Consider the following 21,495-nt stretch of genomic DNA (forward strand, 5'->3'; position numbering starts at 1 on the left):
TAGTACCAATTGTGTTAGTTGTCTGCCTTTCTGTCTATCTGTCCGATTGTCAGTCAGACAAGCCAAATCTTTGTGCCACATCTAATTCGATATAAATTGTAGGATTGTGTACATAAAGCTACAGTTGTCTGCAAGTAGTCTATTTAGCTGTCTATCTGTCGTAGTCTATTATAACATTTTGTCCATGTGTCCATTTAACCATTTTCAAGCTTTTCAGCTTTTCAGCTTCTCGACGTATTGAGTCTATTGTAATGTGCTACATTTTGCTCATTACTTTCTATATGAAATTCAGTCATTGCTCAGTACTTTTTTAGCATGTCTTTAGCTTTTTCCGTACACATTTCCCATCCACTCTATACAATATACTCTACTCGTATTCGAACACACAAACTTAATATTTCTCGTTTTGTGTAACTCATTTAAATATGTGTATTATACAACCGAAAGTCTGCAGAGCTGGGTGATGTTGCCACTTGCCACTGCCAGTCTTCTGTATGCTGCTTGGCTGCCTGGCTACGTGCCCCTCTTCAATTCGTTTCAGTTTTGAAATCTTTCAGTTTGGTTTAGTTTGGTTGTTCGGTTCGGCACGGTTTTGCTGCTGAGTTCAGTACGGTTTAGTTTGATTTTAATTTTGAGTTTTGACTTTCTTTTCATCTCTTCCGGTTGATGACCTTTACCGGCATTAAATTTTTCGTTTTCTCGTTTTTTGCTTTTTTGCTTTTTTCATTATCTGAAATTTTTATTTATTTATTTTACATTCATCTCGTTTTTGTTGAATAGTTTATAAAAGTTGTAAATAATGTTCATGTACGGCATATTTGTCCCGCATATTTAACGTAGTGTTAATCGTTTTCAATTTCGATGCCGGACCTGTGTTTGTATTGACTCATCCATTCCCCGCACATTTGAAGTTAAATATTGATAAATTGTTCGAACAATTCAAAGAGTAAGTTGAGTTCTGTCGAAGCAGCAAGTTATAGTATGTTTATTGTTGCAAATAAATGAATATAATTTGAAAGATAAAAAAAATTTAATTAATTGAAAGATCAATAAGACGTTCTTAGATTGTGTGGAATTGTGTTAATAAATTCTAGAAATCAAAAAGAAAAATATGCAATAAAAACTACAATTGCAAAGAGAGTGGGTATTCCCTAATTAAAAATTATTTCAAATTAAATTTATATTATATTAAACGCCAACGTGGCATCTTGTTCAACTTAAAAAAAAAGAAGACGTACAAATTTAAGGTAGTCCAACCAAATAATTTTTCGTTTTAAGATGATATTTATTTTTCTTTATTTTTTTGTTTTTTGTGTGTTTTTTCTATTAATTTACAATTAAAGAAATATAAATCAACTTTATTTCAAAACTGCCAATCATTATACTAAATGTTCATAAAAATATTTGTGTTTTCTATGTAAAATGTGTGAGTAATGAAATTGTTATAAAAAACCCATAAAATTTGTTTGCTTAAATAACCATAAAATTCTTAAAATTTCAGAGAAAATTTATTAAAATTTAATATACTCGTACATACAAATTTTTTTCTCATAAATAATTTGGTTTTACTGCATTAAAATTATCAAAATTAAAAGCATCTGTACTCCACTGCAGTTACTTAGTTATCATTTTTATCAGTAAAGGTTAGCTCTATATAACCTGTCATTTACTGCTGCATAACAAATGAAGATCTCTTTGAAGAAATCTTTGTTTGTTCTAATATACGTTTATGTTGTCATTATTTTTATATATAGAGCTTCAACAGAAACTTGATTTGGTTTGTCATTTATATACAATGTATTTTCTAACAAAAAGAGAATCTGTATATATAAAAAATGATTAATATTTTATTTCCCCCTCCCCCAAAAAAAACAGTAATATATTTAAGAAGTACTCATATTTTGTGAGGAACCATATATTAAAGATATAAAACTCTTTCACAAATTATGTTCCTCAGTTGAAATATATAAGATATAAAAACAAAAAAAAAATTTTCAATTATTTAAGTAATTAAGTCAGTCATTGAAAATGTACTCATTGCTAATACTATGGATTTTCTTGTTGATTAGTTGACCAAATGACCAAAATTTTTTCAATAACACACTTAACACGTATAATTTACTATTATATACTATAAACTTAAATAGATTTTATATACACAAATAAATTTTAAACACGAAACAATTTGTTGTAGCAAAATTATGTTTTTCCCTTGTACATAGTTTTTGTATTTGCATTATTGCTTCACTTGCCCTTGTACTTATTTGCTTCATAGAGTAAAGTTGCGTCAATATAAAAGATTTTTTAAACAAACTTAATTTGAATAATTAATATTGAAAATAAACATCTCTTTTTCCTTTAATTCTTCTCTTGGAACAAGGCACCATCTTACTTGGTACGAGATATCCTGCATATATACAATATATACATTTGTTATATTCTATGCGAAGTATTCAGTTTTTTTTTAAAAAATAATATTTTTACGAATATACTATAATCAATCTCAATTTCTTGACATTTAATTAATTTAAAATTTAATTTTATCTATTTTTATTTAGAATGATCTAATTAATTTATAAATAATAAAGTAATTGTTTGCAATAGCATTTAAATTTTTTTTAAATAATTTTATTAATTTTTAGGATCAGATTATCTTAGCAATGATGCCCAATCAAATGAAACCAAAATAAATACCTAAAATTCTGCAGTTCTCAAAGAAATTATAAATAAAAATTCAAATAAAATTAACAGGGTATTTGCCTCAAATATAATGAACCTCTGCGACTATAGTAGATCTATTGTGTGCAATAATTTAAATCTAAAAAATCGAAAGAAACTATAAATTTCATTTAATTTATTTTCATTCAATGCAAAAAAAAATTTTAAATTATTATAATTTTATATTAGATTTGAAATAATAGTACTAGTGTATTTTCTTCCAGTATATACTGTTTAGATATAACTTTGCATTTGCATAAAAGTTATAAACGAGACCGAATCTTTACGAAGAAGATTCGTAGAAAACTTTTAAATTTGCATTCAATGTTTTAGTTTCTTCTCGCATTATATCGATTGAAGACCTGCCTATTTTACTGTCTATAATAATTCTAATATTTTTTAAGTTCAAAATCAAACTTTTTGGCATAGCTGTAACAAGAGAAATTAACTGAGTTAGCTTAAATGATAATTTTTTTCCGAATAAAGTTTTCTAAATTATTTAGAACTCATTAATTCTTAATTTCTAAATAGTTAGAACTGTAATTGTAATAATTTTTATGTTTAAATAATTCGAATTGTTGTTGTTATCTTTTAAATAATATTAACTCTATTATTTCACAAAAATCTTCTTAAAATTTTTTTAAAGATAATATTTATTTATGTTTTAAAATTATATTACTTAACAGTTTCTAAAGTTTTTAAAACTATGAACGAAAAAATGGAGTTTTAAAATATGTATAAATAATTAGAATTACAAAGTTCAATAACTCGATTTAATATTTTGCAAAGAAAAGGTTGGACTTATGGAGATTTCTAGTTAAAGAACTTTTGTGTAATTGTATATAATTTACTCTCTAAACCCTGTTATTTTAAAATATGTATAAATAATTAGAATTACAAACTTCTATAAATCGAAGTACAATTTTGTAAAGAAAAGGTTGGACTTATGGAGATTTCGAGTTAAATAACTTTTTTGTGATCGTATGTAATTTGCTCTCTAAACCCTGTTTTAAAATATGTATAAATAATTAGAACTACAAACTTCCATAATTTTAAGGACCATTTTGCAAAGAAAATGTTGGACTTATGGAGACCAACATAAAAAATTTTTTTGTAATTATATTTAATTTGTTATCTAAACCCTGTTGCGCTCTATTTAGTTTGATTTATAAAAAATAGGCGTATATTATATTATCTTTTTAATCTGTCTTACATCCTATATCTACGTTATAACATTTACTTTCCTTAACAGTTTCTAACATTCAAAACTATTAACGAGAAAAGGTATTTTTAAGTTTTGAACGGTTCTTTCGGTATATAAATGAGTATAGAAATATATAAAATTCAATTGAAAAAGTTGTAGGTAGTATTCTTGGAAACATATGTAGCCGGCTGATATCATTCATAGCGAATAGAAGAACACAAAACAATAACTAGAAACAGCAAAACCGAATACAAATTGCAAAAGTAAAATAAAATCTCAAATACTAACGCAACAGAAGACAAACGTCTTTGTTCTGATGACGTTACACTAAAGTATTAGAAATTCCACTTTATACAAATTTTTGATAAGTCACTAAACTTGGAAACAGACACACTGCCAGTTACCGATAAGAGCAAGAAGAAGCAACAACTACAAGATTATAAAACAAACCTGCCCGAAAAAAAAACAAGTCTTACTTTTTGCACAACCAAAAAGTATTTTTCATGAGACTACAAACAGCAAGTTTAAAAGATACATAGCATACACAAATACACACACTCACATTAAAGTTTAAACTCGCACACCTAGACACATATACAAACACACATTGAAGAGCAACAACCTTGAGTTGAATTCGCAATTCACATTTTAAGTCAACGACGACGACGACAGCGACGATTACTAAGTAGAAGAATTTTGTTGTGGTACATTTTTCAATACTTTTTCCTTTGTTTTCTCTTCTTTTGCTTTATAACAATACTTTCCATACACCTCTCACATTAGGTTTAACCACAGCTTACGTTTACGTCAAAGCATAAACGAAAAATCTATTTATCTATCAGCTTTGCCTGGCTGTGATAAAGCCCGTTGCCTGATGCCTGTTGCCTATTTGCTCGCTGTGTACGTGTTTGGGAACAAATTTGAGGAGGCGGTGGTGTTGAAACAACGTTGACCGCACTCTTCAAAGTTCAATATTAGAAACGACCAAAAAATAGAAAAATAACAAAAAAAGAAATTAAACAAAACCCAAAAAATGTATTAGCCTTGAAGAAACACATTATAATTTTACAAAATTTCTGTGTGGGAACTGCTTTTCTTCCAACTCGGTAAGGTAAATTGGCAACTTCACCGATAAATAATGTGGGACTGGTTTTTGAAAGAAAGAAAACAGTTGGATTGCTTGGCTGCTTGGCTGCTCGGCTGCTTACGGCGACCTGAATAGTTCAATTGTTAATTTAGCCAGCCAGCTATCTTCTCTTCTGTTACTATTTTTATACTTTATGCCGCTAACACAGCACATTCTTCACTTTATTTTTGCTTTACCTTGCAATGGAATGCTTGCATAAAAATTTTGCTTCAAGCTTAAACCATAAGATAGACTTAGTTTTTGCAAAGATATGCGAACTTGTGAAGAATCTGAACTGCAAAAAATGAAGAAACCAAAACTAGAAACCGTTTTGCTGACATTGCAATCTTAGTTATTTAAAATATGTTTAAGTATACAAAAATTTATAATAATAAATACGAATGCAAATTGCAAATTTTTAAACAAATACTCGAGTATTATGACTCATCATTTTTATTATAGATAGAAATTGGTTCTGATAGATTAATATTAATTGAGTCTTATTTTGCTATATAAGTAATTTATAATTTTCTTTTAATGCGATAGTTGTGAAGTTTTGTGGTTGCACGACAAGTGAACATGGGGGACTAATGCACCAATTATTAAAATTTTTAAACATTTATTATTTGTTTATTTAAGTTCAAAAAATAACGCAAGAATAGTGTTTACGAACGTCAGGTAAAGTCATAAATTTAAATTTACAACTCATGAAAACAATTTCCTAATATAATCAAAACCATCAATATAAACTTGATTTAATGCCTCCCATATCAGTGTTACCCAAGATGGAACGTACGCCCACAGAGGGCAAATTTAATTGTTATGAGTTACAATTAGAAGTAAGATTTCGACATAAATAGATACTGATAACTTTGGAACTGATATAATTAGTTATATAATAATTATTTAACATTAACGGGATATATGATTTTATTGTAATATAATAATTACTAACGGGTTAATTGGATATCCCGTTTTTGATATATTATTCTCACTTATTTACTTACTTATTTGGACATAACAACTCATTACCGTTACTTCACCGGAGGCATGGTCTACCTCTACGTCGTCTTTCACCAACTACTGCTTCAAACACCTTTTTCACTGGAACATCTTCATCTATTCTCACGTTACGACCAAGCCAGCGAAGTCGCTTTATTTGCTGAATTCGCTGAATTATATCAATGCTGTGATAAAGCTCGTACAGATCGTGGTTCATTCGTATGTGGTAGTTGTCGCAAACTCGTAGAGGGGCAAAGATCTTACGATGAACTTTTCTCTGTTATTCTCACTATTTAATATAAATGTCCTAATGGTTGTGATTTTTATTTGTTTATTACTTGCTGATGAGGCGAATGATAAATAGGGCCTATTTAATTTTAATGCAAATATAAATGAAATCATGTTCCTTTTTAAACTTGTCACCAGTATATATTGTTGTGACAGTGTTAGTTAATACCCTGAACTTATTCAGATTCTGTTCTAAGATGTTGCAATTTTAAGATAAGGTTTTTCGATATTTCTAGCTTCTGCCGTAATGATTTCAATCCATCTTTTTATGAGTATTTTACTTTTTAAAGTATGTATTGCACTTAGTTTAATTTCACCGGCTATTCTTAATAACTGTTTTATTCACATATTTTATTGAAAATAGTATCCTTTTCAGATAGTTATAATCAAAATGTTGTATCAACTCTGTGATCTGCACGCTCATTTTATCTTAACAAACAATTGTACTCCAATATTTCACATATATATTATATATTAACATATATAACTTATATATTAAGTTTCTAGCTGTTTTTGAATTTTTTTTATGTACTTTGAAGGTTAGAGATTTTTTGGCTCCCAAGAAATCAGGCTAACTTTTTATTATCAGATAACGTATAATCTGGTAATAAATTAATATATTACCAGATTACAAGTAATGCCATAACTTGTGGATCTACAGATAGTTTAGAATTTTCCAATAATTTTGCTTTAATATTTACGTAGTCATGCTTTTAATTAAATAAATATAATTTTACTATTTAATTTACAAATTTTTGGTTGACAGATACGATTCGATCCTATTTTTTTATACGAAATTTTATTTGTATTTTTTTTTATACTGTTTTGTATTTCTTGTTTTTTTGTTTTTGAATTAATAAATTGCATAAATAAAAAAATTTATGTGCTTGGCTTAAAATTATTTTAGCTCCTATTAGGGAGTTCATTTCATTTACAAATAAAAATTTAATTCGAATATAGTTCTTTTTCGTTATAGTTTTTATTAAAAATTATTTCCTCTTTATATTTATTTATTTATTACTCACTTACTTAGTTGGCCATTACAGACGTGTTTCGTCCTTTATATTTATTAGTTTGTTTTAATATCTAAAAGATTTTCTGCAATACATAAGGTGACCTATGTATATCAATTTTTCCCTTTCCAGGGTTTGGGCACTGTAACTTTCTTACTTCGTCATTGTAACTTAAATATATAGTCTCTTTAAGTATTTTGTATTATATTTTAAAATTTAAAGCTATAAAAGTAGAGCTAATTAGACAAAAAGATCTTTAAAGTTGGTTTCCAGTAGTGCATTTTTTTATCTTAATCTGCAATGATATTATATAGAATACTTTTGTTGACTAGTTTTTGGTAAAATGATAATATGTATTAATAAGGTACTGATATATATAGTCCATATATAAACTATAATTTTGTTTTTTATTAGCTATTGCTCTTTATAAAAACAGCTGTATGACCAGCTAAATATTTAACTAATTTAAATAAATATTTTATTTAATTTATATGTGATGTTAAAACATAATAAACAAAAATACAATTTTTGAGTTTTATACTTTGACATTAAAGTACATTAATTTGAAATACTTGAACTGGGTGACTGTCATATATAGTATGTATGTATGCCATTTATTTCATAATATTATATTTCAAAATATTATGCTGACGTTATCTTTTTTTTATTTTTTTATTTTAATAAATACAATATTTTTTCAAAAAGAAAAAAAAATACAGTCAATTGAATAATATATTTAATAATATTATTTTTATAAGTTTTATTAATTGCTTTACCAAATTCCTATTTGAACAGCTACTCTAATAAAAAGGAGTGGAATGCTTTAAGCAATATCAATAATGAAAATATATTCAAATTCAAACATATATCAAGCAAGACTAATGATGACTAATCAAGACTTATACTTGATAGAAAATGTTAATAAAGAAAAATATCCTGGTAAGATTTTATATTTATTACTTTTATATATAATGAAAACGGATTATAAACTACTATATAACGAAGTTTTCTTTTATACATTATTTAAAAAAACAAAATATCTACATCAAATGTTTTGTAGAATAAACAAAGCAAAGTTAAGTACTGCATTTATTATAATAACTCGCCAGTTTGAATACTAAATATATTGAATATATTAATATAATAAGTTGATTTATTCATTTTCTTAAGTTGGTAAATTATCAATAACTTTACTTTACTTTACTGTACTTTTCATTAAAATCATACTAATAAAGCAGTCGAAAATTCGATATTGTCATGTGCATATCAATTAAGTTTGATGATATATAGTACTATTTGTGGTTAACTTACTATTAGATGACTATAGAAAATTCAGATCTAAAATACTTTAAATATGTTTACATCTATTACGCATGATAAACTCTTCGTACTCAAATGTTATTACATGCAGAACAATTTAACATATATATTAATATTTTTCGAGTGATTATATGGTAACACTATGGATCAATAAATTTAAATGGGTTTTTTATCTTAGTATGCGGTAGAAAGTGACTTCTGTTGACTCTGTCAAGAGGAGAAGGAAACATCAGAACATATTTTATGCAACTGCCCAGCGGTAATCTTAGTAATCTTACTATGATTATGATCTAATATGAAATAGTAATATATGATATATAATCAATAAATAACTAATAATTATTAATGAAGTATAGAATAGTATACACCACGACTCTAATAGTCTGTTTTGCTAAATCATTATAAACAGCTATACAGCTTTGACTATTTAGTATTGCACCATTAACATATTATGAAGAACCTGTTCCTGTGATGGATAAGGCTGCTGTTACTCTTTACCTGTCTTTGGCCTTTACAGTTCATCTAGTAGTTTGCCTTCAGGATATTTGAGTTTATACGCTATGTGTTCTCTCGCCAAAGTACTTAACGGTTCACGTTTAATTAATTGTTGTTCGACTCCATTTGGGAAGACGGTTAGTATTTCCGTTGACTTTGTGCACTTGAAGTGCCAGTACCTAATACAAAATATCTACATACCCAATGCTGTTATCGTTCCATTATTCCTATGTATGATAAAACTAAGACTCTGGAATGTGTGGCATTAGATGATCATACACAAGTAAGTTAGTAAAGTAGGTCTGACCATTTTTGATACCACTATCTGTTAACTGAACTATATACTATGCTGTGAGCTTGTGTTATAAAAATATATAAAAAAATTACTATATTTATAGTTCTGAGTTTAGCAAAAGCAGCTACATAAGGAAATAACTTATATTTTTAATGATGGATAAATATAGATTCGTATCCAATAATACCCAATTAAATTGTATTATTTCATAATAATTATATTTTTATATACTTAATACGATATCCGTCTATTAATACTGAAATGGTTGCATTTTTTAATAAATTTTGCTTTAATCGTAACATCAATAAAAATTCTTCAAGCTTTTTACTTTTGTTTTACTTCATAAAACAATAAAAATCTCATTTATTTATAAAAGTAAAAATTTGGCGAATGACTTAGTAGGTACAAAAATGCTTGTTTTACTGGTTTCGTCTTCATACCAAAAAATAGAATTAAACCCAAAAAAAAAAAAAAAATGAATATATATGTGAAGTTGTTGCTGTATCTTAACATATATCTTACAGCGAAATATCTAAATGCCCACCTGATATGAAGTTACTCAAAAGAAGGAACAAAAAACTGTTATTTGCGAAACATTTAAGAATTTATTTTTATACGACTATTTCATTTATATGTCTGTTTCTCTTAAGGCAATAAAAGTATGTGTAAATTTATTAAATAAAACCGAGAATTATAAACCGTTACTTCATTAACTTCGCAGTTTTGATTTGATTATTTGAATTTAAAAATTATAATTAAGTTTTTTATAGTCAAACATTCAAACTTTCTCATTTCGAATTCATATTCTTAGAATTCAACATATTTACCTGTTGCTTTAAGTTCCTTTTCATACGTTTTTTTCTTTTATGTATATTTTTCATATATGTACACGACTGTGTATATATACTCGTACATTTAAATTATACTATCTGCTTTTGATGAATAATGTATCTTAAAATTTGTGACTTAGATTTTAAAAACAAAGAGCGTAAAAATAAAATTATCAATTGAAATTTTTCTGATTAGTATTAAGGTATTTATTGCTTATGGGGTCTTCGATTGAGTGCAATTTTCTTTTTCGATTGATGAATTTAGGGCAATTTCTATAACACTTGAGATTAATTTACAACACTCTAGATAGTTTTCAGTGAAGTACACGGTCGAAAATTTTAGTTTAAATTCTCAACCCTGTAAACTTTTTTAGAGTTTACATCAATATTTTCAAACTCTGAGGTTGGCTTTTTAAACCTACTGAAGTTTATAATTGGTAATATATAAGAAAATAAACTCTAAAAGTTGAATGCTTCAACTTTAAAGTTTAAATCGCAGAAAATAAACTGCGTGAGTTGATAACATAAACCGCAAGTTTTATTTTGAAACCATCAAGGTTGAGTTTTCAGACCCCAGAGTTTAAAGTCAGCAAAAATATACGTATATAAAATATTTAAACCCGAAAAGTTTCAGTTTTCAACCCAAAAGTTGTGATTATAAACCTATTCAAGTTTAAATTAAAACTGAAAGGTTTTTTTCCTCGAATTCTTATTGCGGCGCCATATTGTCGCCACAGTTATATAGTTGTGTTTACACTAGTTCTTGGTTTTTCCACTTTTTTGCTCAGAAGAAATGCGCAAATGCAAAATGCATCAATTGTTCGTGATCGTTTGGTAAGTGCGCATGTAGTATCGAGCCGTGCGGGAGATATCTTAAAGTGTTTTTCGTTAAAGAAAATATATTTAAATATATTAAATTACAACGGAGCTTATCCCATTTTTGCGAAACAATTCAAAGTATTGTGGAGCAGTAAGTATACAAAATAATGCAAAACAAATTTGCTTTTTGAAAACTTCCTTTTATTTCAATTCACTTCATTTTTTCCCATTAGGAAATTTTTTTCTATCCTGATAATAATTCAGGTTACCTTCAGAGTCAACTTAAAAATCGTAACTTCAAAAGAAAGAAGTATGAAATAGAAGATTCAGAAGAACTGTGTGTTAGAAGGAGCACCACACAGCATAGAAAGAAGTTATTAGAGCAAAAAGTCAATATAAGAAATATATTTCCATTCTACTTTTTCGATCCCGAACTGGTTAGTAAAGTAAATTTGAAAATATGAAATGAAATTCTTATATGAACTCACTTTCAGATTTTACTTGATTTCTGTATTCAGTTTCCACAAATCACCACTCAGCGTACAAAAGCTTGGCAAGAAGTAGAAAAAATAGTGCTAACAGTCTTCGCATCAAAAGGGATATAAGATTGCTTTCTTGAAGGTATCTGGTCTTACCCACTTCCATTATTTTTTATAAATGAAATATAATTTTATAAATTGAATAAACGATAAATAAAATATTTTTTTAAACAAAATATATTTTATTTCTCCTATTTCATTTAAAGGGTTAATATAAGAATAAACCTTCAGTTTAAAATTAAGAGTAAAGGGTTTAAAGTTTATACTCTGAAGTTTTTAGTATAAACTTTTGAGTTTAAAAATAAAAACCGATATGTTTTAATTTTAAACCTTAGAGCTTTAAGAGTGTGTCGAATTTTAGACTTTCGGTTTAAAATTTAAACCGAATAAGTTTTAAAAATAAACCTATTAGTTTTGAAAATCAACCTCAGGGTTTAGAAGATGTACATAATCAGTGTTATGTACTTCTTTTTAAACTGAACGGTTTAAATTATAAACTCATTTAAGTTTGGATAAATATAAAAACCCTCTGAGTTTTAAATTTAAACGAAAATTTTCGACCGTGTAAGACTACCCTGAAGTTGTCAGCTGTTTTATATGATTTGACATATAAACAGTGATTTGGTTCAACAAATGTTTTTGTGAAAAATGTAAATGTCTACTAATTCGATCAAAAAAAATGTTAGATTACTCCAAAAATGTTCGATCGGACAACAAAATTTGACAGATCCAGAGCGAGTCTAGATTGAATCCAAATTTACCAATCGAAAACGCCGTTAAATTGTGAAAATTCCATCAGTTTTTAAGTTTATAAAGAGAGTATAATTTACTATTAACTGTATTTTCAATAACTGTTATAATAAAGATTTGCTTAATGGGAATGTTAATTATGAGTCTTGCCAGACTTAGACTTCGGTACTTTTCTACTGCTTATCCACTTATAACGGAATTAGGCAACATATCTCTAAAGGACATAATGGCTAAAGTGGGTTTGTCACAATAATTCTCAAAGGGTGCAGTAACGTGGTGACAAGTACATTATATATTGTTTGTGTGTGGTATCTATGTTCAGTAAAGATTCTTAACGTCCCTTGTTTTGAGTTTATAATTCGTTCTGGAGGGCAAAGTTATTTCAAAAAATCTGTAGGCAAATGCAGTGCAATAAAACATTTCTTTGAATTTCTTTATATTTCAAGATTAATATTTGTAAGCATCAAATAGACCGTAATAATAGGTCTATTATAGCAGAAACCTCAGTGAGGAAGAAGCGTCAAAATAACATAAGATAGTTCCAACTAATAGACTGCGTAAGAGATGCAAAAAAGAAGTTGGAAATCATCTAGAACAGATCATTAAATATTCTTAATCAGCATAGCAGAATTGATAGGAGAATATTAATCAGATTTTAATTTCACAGTTTTCACGGATAAGTTCGACATGTCTTTTCTTTCTCTAAAAACCTCTAACACTGACAGAGCACGATTGCATATTTACAATTGAACATTCGTTTCATTAAACCATGTTGTCCGTTTTTGCGCTGTTTATATGAGGTGATCATACGTTCTGTAATCAAGCTTTCTGTCTCGTTGTCCCAAAGGAACAACAAAGGAACTTTTGCACTAATAAAGACAATTTTAATTATTAGATATAACCTTTATTAAACGTGTCTACATTTGATCAGATATTAAATAAGTAGATATGATATTTTAAACAAAAATTTTTATATGAACATAAATTTAATTCTTTAAAAGAATATATTAGATTCTTTAAAAAAATCCATTAGATTTTTTATAAAAGAACCCATTATATTGTTTATAGAAGAATCAATTAAATTCTTTAAAGAAGAATTCATTACATTCTTTGTAGAAAAATCCATTAGATTCTTTATAGAAGAATTATAACTTATCTAATTAATTTAAGTTATTAGATCCAATAAGTTATATCTGGTTTTAAGTTCCTTCGGTGAGGAATCTTATGTTTGTAGTATGAAACAGTGATTAGTTTGAAAAAAATACCATTGTCAAAAATGATTAACTTTGTTTACTTTACCTGAACTCGGTAAACTTTAAGTATTTTTGTGGTATTTAGAATTACACTTTCACTTTCAGAAGCGGTCGAATCTATGTTCCGATCAGAACGATTTACAACAAAACATTTCAACGGCGAAGTGTAAAAGTATTAAAAGAGAAAGTACTTTTTTTCATAATATCTTCCAAAAAAAATGCAATGATAGAAATTTTTGTGGAACTTATTTCTAGCTTCTTTTCATTTAATTTGTGAAATTGTAAATACATATCACACAATTCCTTTCATATTTTGGAAAAAGACTTTCACCAAATCTACTTACAATACCTTAAGATAATATTGAGATTTCTCCTTGAAAGTGCATACAATTATTTTCTGCAGTTCCTCCTTGAAGATTTACTCTCGCTCTTCAATAAACCATTAAATGTTATTATTGCTTGTATTAAAATCCCAAGCATGTAATTTAAACATATTTTCTCGAATTTAATAGGTGTTTTTTTTTTGCAGATATGCAATATTTTCCCTTCTTCTTTAATGCAATTATAAACTGATAGGTGTACATATAAGCTTTTTAATTTCATTATACATGCGAGTTCATAAATGCATATGCATATGCATATGCATATATTATTGATAAAAGGTTACTATTTAATATGGAAAATCTCTTTGTAGCTTAAAATCTGAGAAAAGTACAAATATTGCTTGTGGTTGAAAGTCTCATATTAATCGAGTATCTCAAACTGCTGTTTTGAATAGCAATATGGAGAGATAATCTACAGCCGTTTTTGCAATTTTTGAATACATGCACATTTTTAATACAAATTAAATTGTGTATGTATTTATTTTAAATCCGCGTATTTTGCATATTAACAGTATTTAATTATTCTACATATATATAGTGAATGACAAATTTTTAAAATAAAATAGCAGTCATAAAAAAACATAAATAATTGCAATTGGGATAAACAACAATGAAATAAACAATAAAATGATATTTTTAAAATTGTTTTCATTAATTGCAAAAATGTATATTTATAAATATATTTGCACAAAGCTGAAATAACAATATAAATTAAATTAAAAGTTATATATTATACCTTAGCATTTACATAAGTTTTATTAATAATTATTTATAATACAAAATAGTATAATAATATATATAATTAGAAGAAATAATAATAACCTTTATATAAATAGTTCGTTTCTAACAAAAATATGTACTATTTTCTTACTAAATTTTTTATTCACCTATAATATTCTTTTTTTTTAAACCAGATACACTTAGAAATGTCGATATAGAACTCTATCATTTTGGTAGTATTTTATGTGGACTGGACTTCATGTTAAAGTCAAACAATTTGATGTTTTTTCTACTTGATTAGTCTACGAAATTTCGTTTCATTATTTCAAAACCTGAAAGACTAATATGCAGTAGTTAAGATATAGATAAACTAATATCGCTAAAAAATGTTCGTCTCTTCATCTTTTTAAATATGGGATAAATACAATTTTTAAAGCGAAATTTTGGTTTAATTCAAAGTAGCTGTACTTCTATATACAGTGGCTCACAGCTTATTTGATGCAGACCAAAATTTTTTGAAAAATTTTATTTTTTTCAAAATATTTTGCAAATTTAAAAAAAACAAAGTACACAGAGTTATTGTTTATAGTGTTTTAATTCATTTCCAAAAACAAAAACCCAAAAATCTTTTTCCATTACTTAGTAATGTTATTAATTTTGTGACCAAATAATTTTAATAAGTGTTTATTTTTTTTTTATAGGCTAATTGGTCAAAACTTTTTTATTGTTGTTGTTAAAAATAAAAACAAAAATTAAGAATTCACAATTTGATTTTTTAATAATTTTTATTTTTCTTCGATATTTCGACTTTATTCTAAAGTCATCATCAGGAAACTAAAACATTATATTCAAATGCTAAACCACTTATAATACATAATGGTAGACAAAAGGATAATGTATGTGTAAATATATATATATATATATATATATTTATATATATGTAAATATATGTAAGGAAAAGTACAATGTTTTATTATATAATACTAATGTTTAATACTAAGTTATTAATCCTGTACTTGTTTATTGATGTATAATACTTTTATACATCTGGGCACAGTTGTCAACATCAGTTTACTTAGTAATGCAATAAAAACCAAAAACAAATGAAAAATTCATGTCACAGCTCAAATGATGCAATTAAGAGTACCGTTAATATCGTTCTTATTAAAATATTCTTATTTTGCGATCATTTGTAATCATATTTTTGAGGGAAAATACTAAAAAAATTAAAGTGGATGCATTTTATTAACCATGGGACGGGGTACATTAACTGGAAAGCGAGATTTGGCATGGGAGCATTTAAAAAAGGGAATTTCCCAGCATAATATATCTGAAATGGTAAATCTAAGCTCTAAGCTCAACAGTTCAATAAAAACTGTAGAAAATATGGGATGAAAAGCTCCAAATCAAATTTTTATAGTAAAAGAATCGAGATGGTTAGTAAACTAAATTTGAAAAATAGAACCACAAGCGCTCCAAAGTTGGAAGACGTGAACAAAAAAGACTTAGGAAAAACTTGTCTCAGGATGACAGAATCCGTCCTCAGAATATTAGGATTATCATATTTAAATGGAAGAATAGCTCGAAGTAAGCCTTTTGTGAATTCAAAAAAGAATCAAAAGTTGCAGTTAGTATTCAGTTCATTGTTGCATTACTAAGGAATTAATTAAATTTTAATACTATTCTGTTTGTAGAGGCATTATTTGTTGCAGGATTTATATATTTTTTCTTATGTATAGAACTTAATCTAGGAACGTAATACTGAGAAATGTTACTCCACGAATCGCACGAATCTACTCTTGTTCGTCTACTTGTTAAATTAAATTTTCATTGATTTTAACGTTCATAAAAAGTAATTGATATTAAATATATGCCTTCGAATTGTTAAATTATATCAACAGATTATAGAGCACATCCGTCCACTTGTTGTATTTTTTATCTCTTGTGTACATTTTCGAATCATACACTACTTGAGAATTAATGAATAAAATAAATTTTTATATCAATCTTTCGGGTGGAGCAGTAAGCGTAGTAGTACATATAAGTAAAAAAGTAATAGAGTTGACCTATTTTAGTGTGATATTTTTATATTAATGCTTTACAGAAATAATGATAATAATGATAATCTTTACTCAGTGATTTTCTCTTTTAAAATAGGAATTAATTAATGCCGTAAAACGGTTTCTAAGTTTTTCGTTTGCTTGGTTAATAAAGCCTATCAATCATGCATGTGGTCTAAGCACTGCGTATATTACATACATATTAAAAATTATAATCATTAAAAAAGTTATTACACTAAAAAACATTAATCATTAAAGCTGTAAATATTTTACGCAGCTCAACTACTCATGTGGAAATGTTATAAAAATTTTACACGATTATACATGGAATTTTATGTATAAAATGTGAAATATTTTATACAACGAAATCAAATACAAATCGCTAGTATCTATAATTTCCAGTACCACGTATTATCATTGTATCAAATTATTTTAGCTCGACCGGCCGGCCGGCCGGCGTCGTATGTCTGTATACTTCGCAAATTTATTATATATACATATCTGAATATATTTGTATATGTGTTCACTGGTATTCAATACAGTTATGTTTATTTATTTTTTTTTTTGTTCATTTTGCCTACATACACATATTCATAATTATTATTTTATTATTAATAAATGTCGATGATCTTTAGCCCTCGGTTTGCTTAGCTTTGGCTGGCAATGTGGCGAGAATCAAGTTTTGGGCGCTTCGACTGCTAATGTGTGTCCATTCACCAATTGCAGAACCACACGTCATCAGATTTTTGATTATTTAAATACTTTGTTGTTTAATGTTTTATTATTTACTTTTTTCATTTCGTGCTTATACAGTATATTTATACAATACTATATACATACTAAATTTGTATATACGATTACTTTTAGTTTGCTTTAAAAACTCTGAAAGCCCATATCAAATTTTTGAATGATTTTATTACCATGTTAAATTGAATAAATACAGAAAAAAATATGGAATTTCACTGATAAGCGGTTTTCAGAATTTTCTTGATTTGTTTCCATGTCTTCTTATTTATCAACGTATTTTTTGAATTTTTTTTATAAAGCTAAGTTTTTTGCTGTAGATCTAAATTTATGTCATACAAGTACTGGAACTTGTAATGCTATATAAAAAAGTGTGGAATTATTATTATACATATATATATGTTTATGATTTTTTTTTATTATTATCAGTTCATGAAAGTATATTTATTAATTATTGTTATATATTATCAACCTGTAATTATTTAAATATAGTTCATAATCACAACAATACATTTTTTTCTATAACTTCACTCTAAAAGCGATCAGTTCTTCAAAAATGGGTATTCTCTATTATAATAATAATATCTTCTGTCATCTTTTTGACTAGTATAATTCCACGCTCATAAGACTGTTGATTTACATATGTTGGCAGAAAATCTACTAAATCTTCTTCAACGTTCTCATTTGAAGTCAAGATTTTGTCATCTAAGAAATTGAGTAGAAACTGAAAAATGGAAAACTAGAAGGTTTTAAGTTCAGAGAATGTGGAGAGAGTGGTAATACAGTCTATTGAATTTTTCTTATCAATTTGGTCTTTTTTTGTTTAGATGAATTACAATTTGTGTCTTTTCGATATGGCGGATGACAAGAGTATACTTTAAACGTATTCGCGGTGTTTTTTTGCTAAAAGCTCAACAAACAACAAACAATTCCTTTCAAATCCAACATTACGTTTTCTAATGAATATTGGTTTACGAAATGCTTTTGCCTGGTTTATTTTTTTTTTAATTTATACGCTCTTATGTTCAACATTGTTGCAAACAATTCATTTCTTATTGTAAATGACGAAGTTTGAAATTAAACTAACGCTTTTTACGTCTATCACTACTCTCATAAGTTCTTATTTTTACTCCTATCAATCAATATCTTTATTTTGTCTTCAGTAGTTTCAACTATGTTTGCAGATAACATAAAATTAATTAAAGCCAACCTCAACTTCACTTACTCAAATAATTAAGTCATACAATAAAAATGTTGCAAATAAGTTGCACAACTAACTTAAGTTTGTAACAATTTCGGAATAAACCTCTTCAGTCCACCTTCACAAGCTTGTAAAAAGTGCTAGATACCAGCACTTTTATGATACCAGTATGAGTTCTTATTCGAAAAAGCATTCTATGCTCAATATGCTCATTTACAAGCATTCTACGCTCATTGTGTTGGATAACAGCAATAAAAATGATATCCTTAAACTTTTGTCGTCCAATGTGGACTTCTGCGTTACAAATATCTTCACAAACTAACATAGAGAGTATGTCAAATACAATATTGTAAATAGTATTAAAAATATAACTCGTAAATGAATTTAAACTTACAATTGAGTTTTCTATCAAAATTATTATATCACGATTTTATATCTAATGATCAGCAGTTAATGTAAAGAATTTTTATGGTTTTACTTAAATCTAGCACATATTTATATTACATATTTATTATTTATTATACCTAAATGATGGGCGTGAATCCATCTATGCTTAGTCATGTTAAAAATACGCCCTGCTGAATAAACTTGCACAAATTAACATAAATTTTATGTTATACGGAACCGTATTCAAAGAAGTTATTACAGGTAGAGCCATAGTCTAAATTGTTAGAAACAAAAACGGCTAAATTTAAGAGTTTCTAATATTATTCGAGCTATGCGTAGCTTCGAGGCTTTGGATCGAGTACAGTGAGTGCTACAAAATGTTCGAATAACATACTATGGTAAACTCTGTTCGAACGTTTGATGTTCGAACATTTTCGGTTATTTGAGTGGTCGATTCGAATATAATGGATCGAACATTTCGAAAGACTACTGTTTTACTTGTATCTTCAATTTACTTTCTAAATTTCATTTTTGCGTTGTGATTACGTTCTGGTTACGTATCAATTTCAAAATGAAATTGAATTTAATTGATGTTTCTTTAAAAATAATTTTATTAATAACTATTACATTATTTCGTAAATATTTATTATAACTGAATCTGAATTCCAAGTGTGCATTTACTATGGCAAATAATTTTTTAATTTTGAGTTGTTTGAAATAAAGCTTTTTTATGTCTATTTTTTTTGTAATATAAATTGTATATTATTTGAGCATTAAAAAAAATAGCTTGGGGGATTCACATTAATTACATGATTCTACAAATAACATTCAAATTGCAATATTTTCTTATCAGTATTTATTTTTATTACATTTAAAAACTAAAATGTAATATTTTAGTTTAAACTTAGCATTTATTTCGATTACTGATTAATAGTCTATTTTTATAATATTAATAAATATTACCTAGCTTAGAGGTACTATATTGGCTAACTGCCAGTAAAGATTATTTAGTATAACTACTAAACTTAAGCAAACGCGTGCTAAAAAACATATTGTTAAAAAGTACTAAACTTAGAGAAATATGAGTAGTACCTTGAATTTTTGCATTGAATTCTATGCTTTTTTTAATGTAAAATATAATTACACGTTAAGTTAGATTATGAAGTCAGTTAAAGTCTGTTTTACGGAAATGAACAACCATCTGTCTAGAGATATTATGTTTATTCTGTTATCTCTCTCTACTAAGGAGAAATGTTACTTTTTCATTTCAATTAGGACTATAATAAATCACTTAGTTAATAAAAAAAAAAAACTGATCAATTAAGACTGAAAGTGTAGATATTTGCAGATTCTAAGAGTTTGATGTTATTCCTTAAGATTTAAATGACTTAAAGTAACTTCAATTATGTAAATATTAATATAAATAATTATAATATTTATACATATATTATAAATATTAACACCGATAAAAATTGAATAGCAGAAAATAAATTATTAAAACAATTACTCTTGTTAACGTTCTACAACCAATAACGCATTGAAGAAAACGTCGTAGATGTCATAAAGTATATACATTGTGACCGAAAAGTTTCCGGTCATAAATAAATAAAACGCAAAATTCTTAATCTTCATCAATATTTATTTTATCTCCTTCAAAATATGCTCCATTAGAAGCGATACACAAATGCCAACGTTTCTTCCAATCATAAAAACATTTTTATAGGCGCTTTCCGGTATGGCTTTGAGTTCCCTCTGCGAATTCTGTTTTACGTCTTCTATGGATTCAAAACGCGTTCCTCTGAGGGGTAATTTGAGGTTGGGAAACAGGAAAAAGTCACACGGTGCAAGATCAGGTGAATACGGTGGCTGTTCGATGGTATTTATTGAATGTTTGGCCTTAAAATCGTTGATAATGTTGAACAAATTGAGGTGAATCGGAACAAGCCGAGCGTTGACACGTCGCATACACAAATTGTCCACCAAAATCAAACGAGCCATCTCACGACCGATGCCTAGCTCTCGTGCTATCTCTCTAACACTCACATGAGGATTTTTGAACACGATTTCCTTTGCCTTTTCAATGTTTTCGTCGGTGGTAGAGGTCGAAGGTCGTCCAGAACGCGGCATGTCTTCGACGGTCGTACGACAGTCCTGAAAGGCTTTGTACCACTCATAAACTTGAGTTTTCGATAAAACTGATTCCCCATAAGCCTTTTGTAGCATTCGCAACGATTCTGCACACGAAATTTCGTTCGAAAAACAAAATTTGATGCAAACTCTTTGTTCAATATTTTTTTCCATTGTTTTTTTCGCAACGCACTACTGAGGTGAACTGGTTTCAACAGCTG

At 27.3% G+C, this 21,495-nt stretch overlaps 1 long non-coding RNA gene across 1 annotated transcript; it reads left to right on the forward strand.

Moving 5' to 3' along the window:
- Positions 1 to 11,023: 11,023 nt before the first annotated feature.
- On the forward strand, positions 11,024 to 11,739 carry LOC119677561. The gene is made up of 3 exons (XR_005252272.1): positions 11,024 to 11,261; positions 11,344 to 11,547; positions 11,605 to 11,739. It is a non-coding gene; the product is annotated as an uncharacterized LOC119677561 (long non-coding RNA).
- The last annotated feature ends 9,756 nt before the right edge of the window (positions 11,740 to 21,495 follow it).

Source organism: Teleopsis dalmanni, chromosome 2 (assembly GCF_002237135.1).
Source record: "Teleopsis dalmanni isolate 2A chromosome 2, ASM223713v2, whole genome shotgun sequence".
Taxonomy (NCBI): Eukaryota; Metazoa; Arthropoda; class Insecta; order Diptera; family Diopsidae; genus Teleopsis; species Teleopsis dalmanni.